Genomic DNA, 11,314 nt, shown 5'->3' with positions numbered 1-11,314 from the left:
ACTCCTCCTACCTTAGCTCCTCCTACATATCACCCTTCCTGTTAAAATAAAACTTTCCTCTCAAAATACAATTAGAGAATAATTATGCCAATTTGTACCAGTGAGGTACAAGATAGTCCTAATACCTAGGCCATCATTTTGTTGACTAACCAGAACCTCTGTCATCTATCCTAACTAAAACACTTAGTTCTGAACCTAGCTTTTTCCTTGGCTTTAGAATGAATGTCAGCTGAAAACCATCCACTCAAATCTTTTCTCTCAAGGTAAATAGCTAGGATTGGCTATGAGGCTATAAGTTTTCAGCCCCATCAGAAATCCAGAATGACTGAGTTAACTATAATTGTGGGAAGCACAGAGCATAGCTTCTAAACCTTAGCCAATTTATAGAGACCTCTGAACACCTAGACACTCCCTCTACTACAAAACGTTGGAGCATCTGTTCTTCTGCCTTCTGGCCCAGGATCATCTGACAGACCTTAGTGCTGCAGAATTATTAAGGGGTGATTACTCTGTCTAGGCAGATATAATCAGTCGACTATTCTGCAAGTGTGTCCTTTTCTGGACAGTAATTTGTCTGTAGATGGAAAGAGGCAATTCTTGTCTAGTGGCTGTCTCACCACAACTGGAATAACTCCAAAGATGCTCAATTTTTTCTTAGAATTCAGTACAGGAAGCTGTCAGGGGCAGACAGGTCTCTAATCAAAATGAACATTAATACAGAAATGTTTGTCAGGTCAATTCTGTGGACTTCTGACGTTTTGAAAACCAACTATCCATGTAAGGTAATCTGGACTGTTGTCTGTTAACTCCACTCAGCTATTTCTAAATAAAACATAGAAAACACCCTAACAATAAACTCGAAGCCATGAATTTGCTATAATCCCTTAACTCACAGAATAACCATCTCAAATCTGTTAAAAAAGTTAAAGAAGGACTGGGTCTAAGCCTTGTATTCCTAAATGTGCTATACTGGTACAATGCCTATGAGAGTAACAATATTCATCTCACTTTTATATCAATAAGAAGCTCATACCAATGAAAACCTTAAAATTTGTAATCAAAGTAAATTAGTGCCATTTAAGAAATTATATCTTCATCTTGATAATAATTATACAGATTTCTACCAATAGGTTATGGCCAAGCAATAAATCCTAGCTAATCCTCTCTATGCCCACAAAACCAGTACTTTTCCCTAGAAAGATAGCACAACATTTACCACCTTAGTCCCCAAGACCAGGGAATAGGGGCGCTGACTGTTCATTAACTTCTTCAAGCTGATTATGGGCGTTGAGATATTAGAAGAGGAGTGGGGTAAGAGTAAATTGATAAGCCTCTGATGCTGTGTCTTCACTGCATCCAGATGGAATTCCAGGACCTCAGAGGTTTGAGCAGGTCTGCCCAGCTTGCTTGATGAGTAGATACACCAAGGCTGATTATTCTGCAATATACAATTCTCAAAACAAATTTTAGTATCAAGATAATTTTTTTAAGAGGGCTGACATTTTATTATTAAAGATGTTGGTTCTAACAGCTTTTCCTTTTTTTCCTCTCTTTTATTGAATATAATATTTACATTTCAGATTTTATCCCCTTACCGCATTTCCCCCACCACCCAGGAACTCCTTATACCATCCCCCTCCTCCTGCTTCCATGAGGGTGTGCACCCACCTACCTCCCACTCCCCCCTCCCCACCCTCAGATTCCCCCTCGCCCCCCCCCCCCGCAACTCAGTGTTAAGCCTTCATGGGACCAAAGACTTCCTCTCCCACCTATGCCTAACAAGGCCATCCTCCCCTAACTATATAGCTGGAGTCATGTGTCCCTCCATATGTGCTCCTAGCCTGGTGGTTTAGACCCTGGGGAGCTTTGGCTGGTTGGTATTGTTGCTCTCCTCATGGGACCACCAACCCTTTAGGCTCCTTCAGTTTACTCTCTAACTTCTCCATTGGGAACCTTTGATCAGATTAATGGTTAGCTGTGAGTACCTGCCTCTGGGTATGTCAGACTCTGGGGTACCCCTAAGGAGACAGCCTTATCAGGCTGCTTTCAGCATTTCCTTCCTGTCATCCATATCAGTGTCTATTTTTGGTGACTGCACATGGGATGAATACCCAGGTGGAATGGTCTCCATACAACCTCTCCTTCAGATTCTGTCCCATACTTTGTCTCCGTATTTGCTCCCTTGGGTGTTTAGTTACTCCTTCTAAGTAAGACCTAGGCATCCACACTTGTTCTTCCTTCTTCATGAGCTTCATGTGGTCTGTTAGTTAAATCTTCGTTGTTTCAAACTTTTGGGCTAATATCTGCTTATCAGTGAGTAAATACCATGTGTGTTCTTTTGTGATTGGGTTACCTCACTCAGGATGATATTTTCTAGTTCCATCCATTTACCTAAGAATTTCTCAAATTCATTATTTTTAATCGCTGAGTAATAGTCCATTGTGTAAATGTACCACATTTTTTGTATCCATTCCTCTGTTGAAGGGCATCTGTGTTCTTTCCAGCTTCTGGTTATTATATATAAGGCTGCTATGAGCATAGTGGACCATATGTCTTTGTTATATGTTGGGGCATTTTCTGGGTATATGCCCAGGAGTGGTATAGCTGAGTCCTCAGGTAGTGCTATGTCCAATTTTCTGAGGAACCGCCAGACTGACTTCCAGAGTGGTGTGCCTGCTTGCAACTCCACCAACAATGCAGGAGTGTTCCTGTTTCTTCACATCCTTGCCAGCATCTACTATCACCTGAATTTTTGATCTTAGCTATTCTGACTGGTGTGAGGTGGTATCTCAGTGTTGTTTTGATTTGCATTTCTCTGATGACTAAGGATGTTGAGCATTTCTTAAGGTGCTTCTCGGCCATTTGTGTTTCGTCAGTTGAGAATTCTTTGTTTAGCTCTGTACCCCATTTTTAATGGGGTTATTTTGTTGTTTGGTGTCTAATTTCTTGAGTTCTTTGTATATATTCTATATTAGCCCTCTATCGGATCAAGGATTGGTAATGATCTTTTCTCAATCTTTTGGTTGCCATTTTGTCTTGTTGACAGTGTCCTTTGCCTTACAGAAGCTTTGCAATTTGATGAGGTCCCATTTGTCGATTCTTGATCTTAGAGCATAAGCCATTGGTGTTTTGTTCAGGAACTTTTCCCCTGTGCCTAGGTATTCGAGGGTCTTCCCCAACTTCTCTTCTATTAGTTTCAGTGTATCTGGCTTTATGTGAAGGTCCTTTATCCACTTGGAATTGAGCTTGTGCAAGTGGATAACTATCCCATCTTTATTTGAGGTTCAAAACCTTATTTTAAGATAATTATTTTTAAAACTTCTTAGACATTTTTTTATATCTGCTATTCAGCATATTAGGTGTCATGAATTTTGACAGCATAGTGATAGCTGCATTTGTTGCCTGCTCTGAGCCTGTCTCGATCAGTTTCTATACTATAGTCACAGTACAGTTTGAAACAGACAACTCACAGGACTTGCTAGAGACTTTCAGTGACACTCCATCATCCTCAGTGTCTTTACCCTAAAACATTTGGCCAGCTCATCATCTGCCACTTTTTTTCTCACCTATTATTTTTTCAATAGCACATTTTGTTTCAGCACAGTTTTAGCATCTCATGACAATAATAACAACCTACCTGTGTTAATCAATGTATGGGGAGAGGGGAGAGATTATTTTGGCTCATAGTCTTGAAGGTACCAGTTTGTAATTGGTTTGGTTTCTTTGCTATCTGGACTTGGGAGAGACATAGCAACATAGAAGCAATAAAAACAGAGCAAAGCCACTTATCCCACGGCCAGGAAGCTAGGTAGGAATGGATATTCCAAAATCATCTCTAAGAATATTTCCATGATACCTAGAAACCTTCCGTTAGGTACAGCCTTTTATAGGTTTCACTGCATCCCACTATGACCACAGGCTTGGGTGCCAGCTTTCACCACAATGATGGTTGAGAGCCACTTATCCAAACTTCAACACATACCATATAATTAAATGCAAATGTTTTGCGATCAATTGTCCACCTATCACACTTAGATGCCTTTATGGCTAGTTGCTCCATTTATGGACAGTGATTACTTGAGTCTGGACTAAGCTTTAACTTGGCAGGATGCTAATTTTCCAGTAGATAATTCTTGGATACTTACAGAAACTTACAGAATTTTGTGTGTCAAGTAGTCAACAGAAGACTAAAGAATGGACTCATGCACACATGTGCAGCCTCATTGTAATTGACTAGGAGGCAAATAAATTCATGATAAATTCATTAAAAAGGTGATATAAATATCTAAAGAGACCATGGAATAGATTGGAAAATTAGAAAAAGATGTGAGAAATGCATCCTTGAGGGAGAACTTCTTATATTTTATATCACATCTTTCCATGTAAGAATACGCAAGATCTTGCCCGGGTTCTGGAGAGACAGAGAAAGGAGCAATGAAAGAGGAACTGTGTTTCTGAGAGGCTGGCACTGCTCCATCTGGACCAAATCACATTTTCAAAAGCAAGACTTTTCAACAAAACCCTCAAGGATGCTGAGAGATCAATGAACACATTAGGCAAAAGAAGTTAAGGATGATATTTTGGAGTTTGTTAAATTAGATGAAAAACCCAACTGACAGTTTCAAACAGTTTATATAGCCATGGGTTTTTATTTTTTTTGCTGTTTTTGTTAAGAGATAAAAATGCCTCGAACGCCAGCTGTTTCTTGGCCAAAGACACTGTGGGGTCCCCAGCTTTGTAGCAAATGACCAACATCCCTGGATAGGCTCAGTCACCTGCAGCCTGCCCTGTAAGCACAGTGGGCCATTTCCGAACCCATGGGGGTCTCCCACAAGTTTGTTTATTTTTCAATAGAGCCACCTGCCTGGAGTGGAATTGTGTTGACTACAAATAGAGAAATAGTAGAGCGGGTAGTTCTAACAGTACAAAAGAACATTAGATGGCAAAATATTTCCAGTGTCCTAGGCAGGGCCTCCAGAATTTCTACCTAGTTAGTTCTGCAGCTGGGAAAAAAAAGAGATAGAATTCTAACAGTAGTACAGTCTGTTGAAGAGCATTTTATAATCTCTAGAGGTCAGAGGAAAGACTAATAGTGGTACATTGGCCCTACAGACTGCAATGGCACTGCCATATAGACTGATAATCTATAAAACAAACAGCACAGTAATCTACTGACACAGCTGGAAGGCAGAACATACTCAGCACCTAGAAACCTGCTAGGTACTGTTCACAGTCATAACTCTAGAATAATTCATGGTAAGATTAATAGGGTCAAGAATCTCAATTAGTACACATTTTTGTGTGGATGCATATATGTATGTCTGTATGTCTGTATGGATGTATGCATGTATGAATGTATATGCATGTATGTGGAAGCCAGCAGTTTGTGTCCCCAATACTCTTCACCTGATTTGCTGAGACAACATCTCTCAACAAAAGACCTTATACAGGTCTTAAGCAGGTAAATAGGGGCTGTTACATCATTGCCATGGCCATGAAAACAGCATTTCACAGCACTGTTCCCCAGCCTCCAGCTCCTATGTTCTTTTTGTATCCTCTTCTAGGATGTTCGGAGCCTTGGTGGTCATAGAATTAATGTAGATGTCCTGTTTAGGGATGATTTCTGAGTCCCTTATTATCAACACTTTGATCAGATATGCATCTGATCATGTTGTCCACTGCAAAAAAAAAGAAACTTCTCTAAGGGTGAGAGCATCACAAATCATTAGGTATTAACATAAATATGAAAAGGAGAATTTGACAGCCAGGCTATTTAGCAAAATAATAACAGCAGTTTCCATCCTAGGGCCTTTGACCTCTCATGCTATAGGTTTGGACCAGGGTTACATTAATAGACACACCTCCTGTGGAGCATGCCTCAAATCCAGTTCAAAAGCGATTTGCTAGCCCATAACAATTGTACCACTATTGCACCAATAGGCTCTGTTTGTCTGGCAGGGAGAGAATATTCAGTCTCCATGGCTGGGTAAGACCATTGATTATTTTCTCTCGCAGAATCCTGCATAGTACTTTCTGGCATTATGGAATCAAGCCATCAGGGAGGAGACTTCCTGGTTGCTTTGAGATTGATTTTTCTATGCCCCATGGTTAAAGGGAATGTCTCCAGTAATAGGGTCTTACCATGTAGTTATCAAGGTTACAAGGGCAGTACCAACAGCCTGTGCTGTTTTTGAGATCTTTGGGATCCCTGTGACTAATAACTCATAGGGATGATTCCATTCCTTATGTTGCAACTTTTATTTAATAACTCATGTCTTTTGAGACTAATATTGCCTACCAGTGTAGGTTAATTCTCACCAAACTCTCTCTCTCTCTCTCTCTCTCTCTCTCTCTCTCTCTCTCTCTCTCTCTCTCTCTCTTTGTGTGTCTCTCTCTCTTAGATGTTGTATTTTGAAATTAGCTTACTAGCAGTAGATTTCCATAGGCTTTTTTCTTTGTCTTTTTTTTTTTTATGTTTTAAGTTTGGTTAACCTATTTATGGCTCTTTTCTTTCCATCATTTCAACTCTAGTGACCTGCCTGTGACCTCCTTAACCCTTTAACACCCAATAGCGCCCCCTCCACTTCTTTCTTTTCATATGTGTCTAGTATCTTTAATAGGTTTCTACTCCTTTTTTAAAAAAGTTATTAGATAGTAGGCTTCCACATGGCTTTTCATATTCTCTTCCTTTGGGTAAGCCTTCCTCTTCATCCTCTGGGTTCCTCCAAATTCCCACACTCCTCTTTGCTTAAGCATTTCTGTTTCCCATCATTCTGCTACACTACTTTTATTTTACATACATTCTATTAGCCTCTCTTCCTCATGTGCCCTCACAAAGGCCCCCTTCTCCTTTCCTGGCTTCCACTTGTGTTTCAAGTTGAATACACAAAACAAAAGATTTGAAGCTACCTTTTGTATAGGAGAGGGAATATAGTGTTACCTTTCTGGGCCCAAGCTAACTTACTTGTTATAATTTTGTATATTTCATTTTTCTTCATAGCTGTGTAATATTCCATTGTTTCTAAGTGCCACTGTTGTTTTTTTTTAATCCATTCATCTGATGATGCACATGTAGATGATTTCACATAACTAGTGTCAATGGAGAAGCTATGAATGTGAATGTACAACTATCTCTGTTGTAGAACATAACATTTGAAATTGGCGATATGCCAGGTAGTCTAGGAGGGTCATTTGGCATTTCTATTTCTAGTGGTTTGAGAACCCTTCCAAATGATTTTCAAAGAGACTGCATTGGTTTATAGCTCCACTCTCAATTCATGCCTCCTCCCTTCCATCACAGCTGAACTAGCTTCGGTCGGTATCTGTACTCCCAGTGGCTATGCTGAGTTTTCATCTGCCTCCACAACACATACCTTTCACCAAAACCTGGCAACATCAGGAGCTCTGCTTTCGAACAATAACACACATGTGGGATCATAGGCAGGTGATCATTAAGCAAACTGCATGTTAGATTTATTTAAATTGCTGCATGAGTCAACATTTCATTCATTTTTATCACTGCATCTATTGTACTGTTATAGAACACTCATATCATTTTCATAATCTTTTGTTATATGAAAGATACCTAGGTTGGTTTTAGGCTTTTGGAAATTACAGATAAAACTTCTATAGTCATTTGTGGCCAGGTGCTTGTGTGACCTTCTCACTTCGGTAGATATGGGGCATGGCACACATGGGTTTTATGACGGAGCTTTCTAAGGACCTGAAGTGTTGCTTTCTGTGGTTTAGTACCATTTTCCATCCCTGTAAGCAGTGCATATGAAGTCTATCTGCTTCACATCTTCATCAGCATAGAATTTCAGTGGATCTTTTGGATGGTGCTATCCTCGATAATAGCTATTTTAATATGTATATAATGACATCTCATTTGGCTTTAATTTACATTTCCCTGATGACTAATGATTTTTAAGCACCAATTTCTGTGCTCATTTGCCATCTGCACATCTTTCTCTAGTGAAGTATCTGAAAAAATAACCCAACATTTTCCAATAAATTGCTTTTGTTTGTTTGATTGAAACTTTCTTAAGTTTTGAGAGTTCTTTATGTACTCTAGATAGAACTTCTTTGTTGCAATGTTTCCATGATTCTATTTCATTTCCTTTTCCATATAAATTTTATAGTTTTTTAGTGATAGATACAAAAACTGCATGCTTAGACTTGCATGAATTACATTAAACCTAGTTTTTAATTTGGGAAAAATTGACACATTAAAATACCATTTTTCTATCTCCTAAGCATAGTATCACTCTCTAATTACATAGATATTACTTAATTGACATTTAGTATTCAACATAAAAAACATACTTATCTTTTAAGACATGTATATCTAACTGATGCTATGTTCTGGTGTTAGTGTAAATACTTAAAGGGGAAATGAGATTTCCAATTTTTGACTATTAATATACAGAAATACTGATTTGTGCATAAAAGGCTGGTATTCCATGAATTTCTAAAATCACTCAAAAAGGCAGGCTTTTAAAAACATGCTTCATTTATTTTCTAATAGTCTTAGCATGATGCTCAGTAGTGCAAAGCTTTGGATACTAAACTTTACCTGATATAAATAAAATTTGAAAATTTCTTTTAGTCTCTAACTCTACAAGGAATCTGTGAAACTCTGATTAATGAGATGGATTATCAGATAAATGTGCAGGTCATGAGGCCCAAACCTTCTGACCCTAGTTCAACCCCCAGTAGCCACATGGTGGAAGGAGAGAACCAGCTTCTGGATGTTTTCCTCTGTTCTTCACATGTGTGCTTTTCTGTGCATTTGTTCCCCCTCCCACAAGCACATAAAGCAAACAAACAAACAAACAGTCCATATAACTCAAGGTCAAGGGAAAGCTAAGGCCTGATTAGAAATGATTAAAAGATTTGGATAGACTTTTTTTTCAAAATAAGAAGTAAAATGTCCAATAGTTACTTGTAAAGGGTCTCAACAATACCAATCATCAAAGAAAGCATCAGAATTCTTGTGAGATAGCTCATCACTCTTGTTTGAATAACTGTCTCTCTAAAGACCAGAGGTAAGTAATGATAAGAACAGGAGAAAAGAGAACACATGGACATTGTCGGAGGGAATGTAAATTGGTACAGTATGAAGGCTTTTTCCTTTCACTTTAGATCCTGATCAGAACCCCTTCCTCCTTTCCTCTGAGTCCCATGCTGACAAACTCTTCACACTATTGCCCCTTCCCTTTCCCTTTAGAGAAGGGGAGACCGTCCTTAGGTACCACCCTGCCCTGGGGTATCATGTTGTAGTCATAGCAAGACTAAGAGTGTGCTCTCCCATGTATTTGCTCTCACCGAGGCCTGATCAGGCAGTCCAGGACAACTATGCTACAATCACAGACCCAAAGAAATTAATAACGAGGGCCCAAGGGAGGTGGAAGCATCTCACTTAGGAGATAACATAAACATCTGAGATAAGTGGAGGGAAGAAACATGATGAGAGTGAGGGTAAGGAGGGCAACAGAAATGGGGACCAGGTTTGAGGGTGGATGAGAGAGGACTAGGAGAGAGAATGGAAATCATAGGTTGCATCTCTGGGACTAGCTAGAGACCTGGGAGATGGGAGGGTCTGACGAGTATCCCGGTGACCCTAGCTGAGACTCCTAGCAGCTGGGGATATGGAGACTGAAGTGACCACCTCCTATAGCTTGGCAGAATGTCCAGTGAAGGGAGAGGAATATAAACCTTCCCTCCTTCAACCCAAAATTTGTCCTGTCTACAAGATTCACAGGGATAAAAATGGAGCAGAGATTGAAGGAACAGCCAATCAATGACTGGCCTAATTATAGTATGAAAGTTTTTAAAGAAATTAAAAATAGAATTAATGTATTACCCAGAAATTCTTCTTTTGGGGGATCATACCCTAACAATGAACTTATTGTACTTCACAGACATCTGTACATTTGTGTACATTGTATCTTTATTCACAGTATCAAAATAGGAAAAAGAAAGCCTGCAATCTATTAATGAAGACAGGAGGAAGAAACCACTATGTATGTATCATGCATACACACATGCATACACACAGACACACACATGCACACACACACACACACACACACACACACACACACACACAAACACACAAATGTAATGCTATTCAGCCTTAGGATGAAAAAGATGTTTTATCTTCTAAAGCATGGTGGACCTGGAATATATTCTGTTGAGTGAAATAAGCCCAGAGGAGAAAGAAACATATTGACAGAGCTTACTGAAGTGTAAGATATTTTAGAACAAAGAATGGCCAAATATATGGAGAGAGAGAAATCATGACTCCTAGGCCTCAGATTGGGAAGGAATAAAGTCAAAGGAGAGAATGTACAGAGGGAGTATTGAGTGAAGTTAGAAAGTTCAGTTCCTAACATGGGGAATATCGTTCTTGAGAGTATATTGTACAGAAGAAGTTCTAGTAAATGCGATAGCAGCTGTACTTGCCACAGGCAAGAATGTGCAGAATGAGCACAGAGACATTCACTTTCACTACTACAATCACTATTTTAATATATGTATACTTGTTTTTATGCCTATACATACGTATCTTCTATACATATGTAATATATTTTATGCCTTAACTATGCGTAGTAAGTTTTATTTCACAGAAAGGTTATGTTTGACTGGATCCTGGTTTGAGGGAAGCTTCCTAGCTTTCCTCCATTAAGCACACATTAGCTCTACTGCTATTGTAAGTAGATACTCCTTACCAGGGGGATCATATGCTTGTACATTCAATACATAGAAAACAGAAAATTTAATTATTAAATTAAAATTAATTTGAAACATTTCCTTGAAACCCTTACTTCTAGACCTTGTCTGCTAAATCAACCTTTCTTGATTTGATACCATGAGTGCTTACTGACCATCAATGTACAAAATAAAATTTTAATTTATATTTATTGAATATATATTATAAGCTGGAAACCACCCAAATGATCAGGATATAATGTCACCTTTAATTAATTCCTTCATTTCAATGTTGTGAATGGGATAATCTAGTATAGAGAAAGACCCTGTCAAAAGGACTGACATACAGTGAATGAAGGCTTTGCAGAAGTGGTTGAAGCTACAGCTTGCATAGAAGATCTACAGGTATTCAGTTTATATCTATCATAGTCCCCCTTGTTGGCATTGTGTGCCTAATTTTAATGCCATGGGAAATGAAAAGCAGGTGTTATAACTCTTCCATCCGACTACCACTGATTGGATAAAGGGCACACATCTACCCCAATGGGGTCTGCCTACTGCTGTGACGAGGAGGCCTCATGTGCTCTTCCATGACCATGCG

This window comes from Arvicanthis niloticus, chromosome 8 (assembly GCF_011762505.2).
Source record: "Arvicanthis niloticus isolate mArvNil1 chromosome 8, mArvNil1.pat.X, whole genome shotgun sequence".
NCBI classification, from domain to species: Eukaryota; Metazoa; Chordata; class Mammalia; order Rodentia; family Muridae; genus Arvicanthis; species Arvicanthis niloticus.
Note: the sequence above shows the minus strand (reverse complement) of the source record.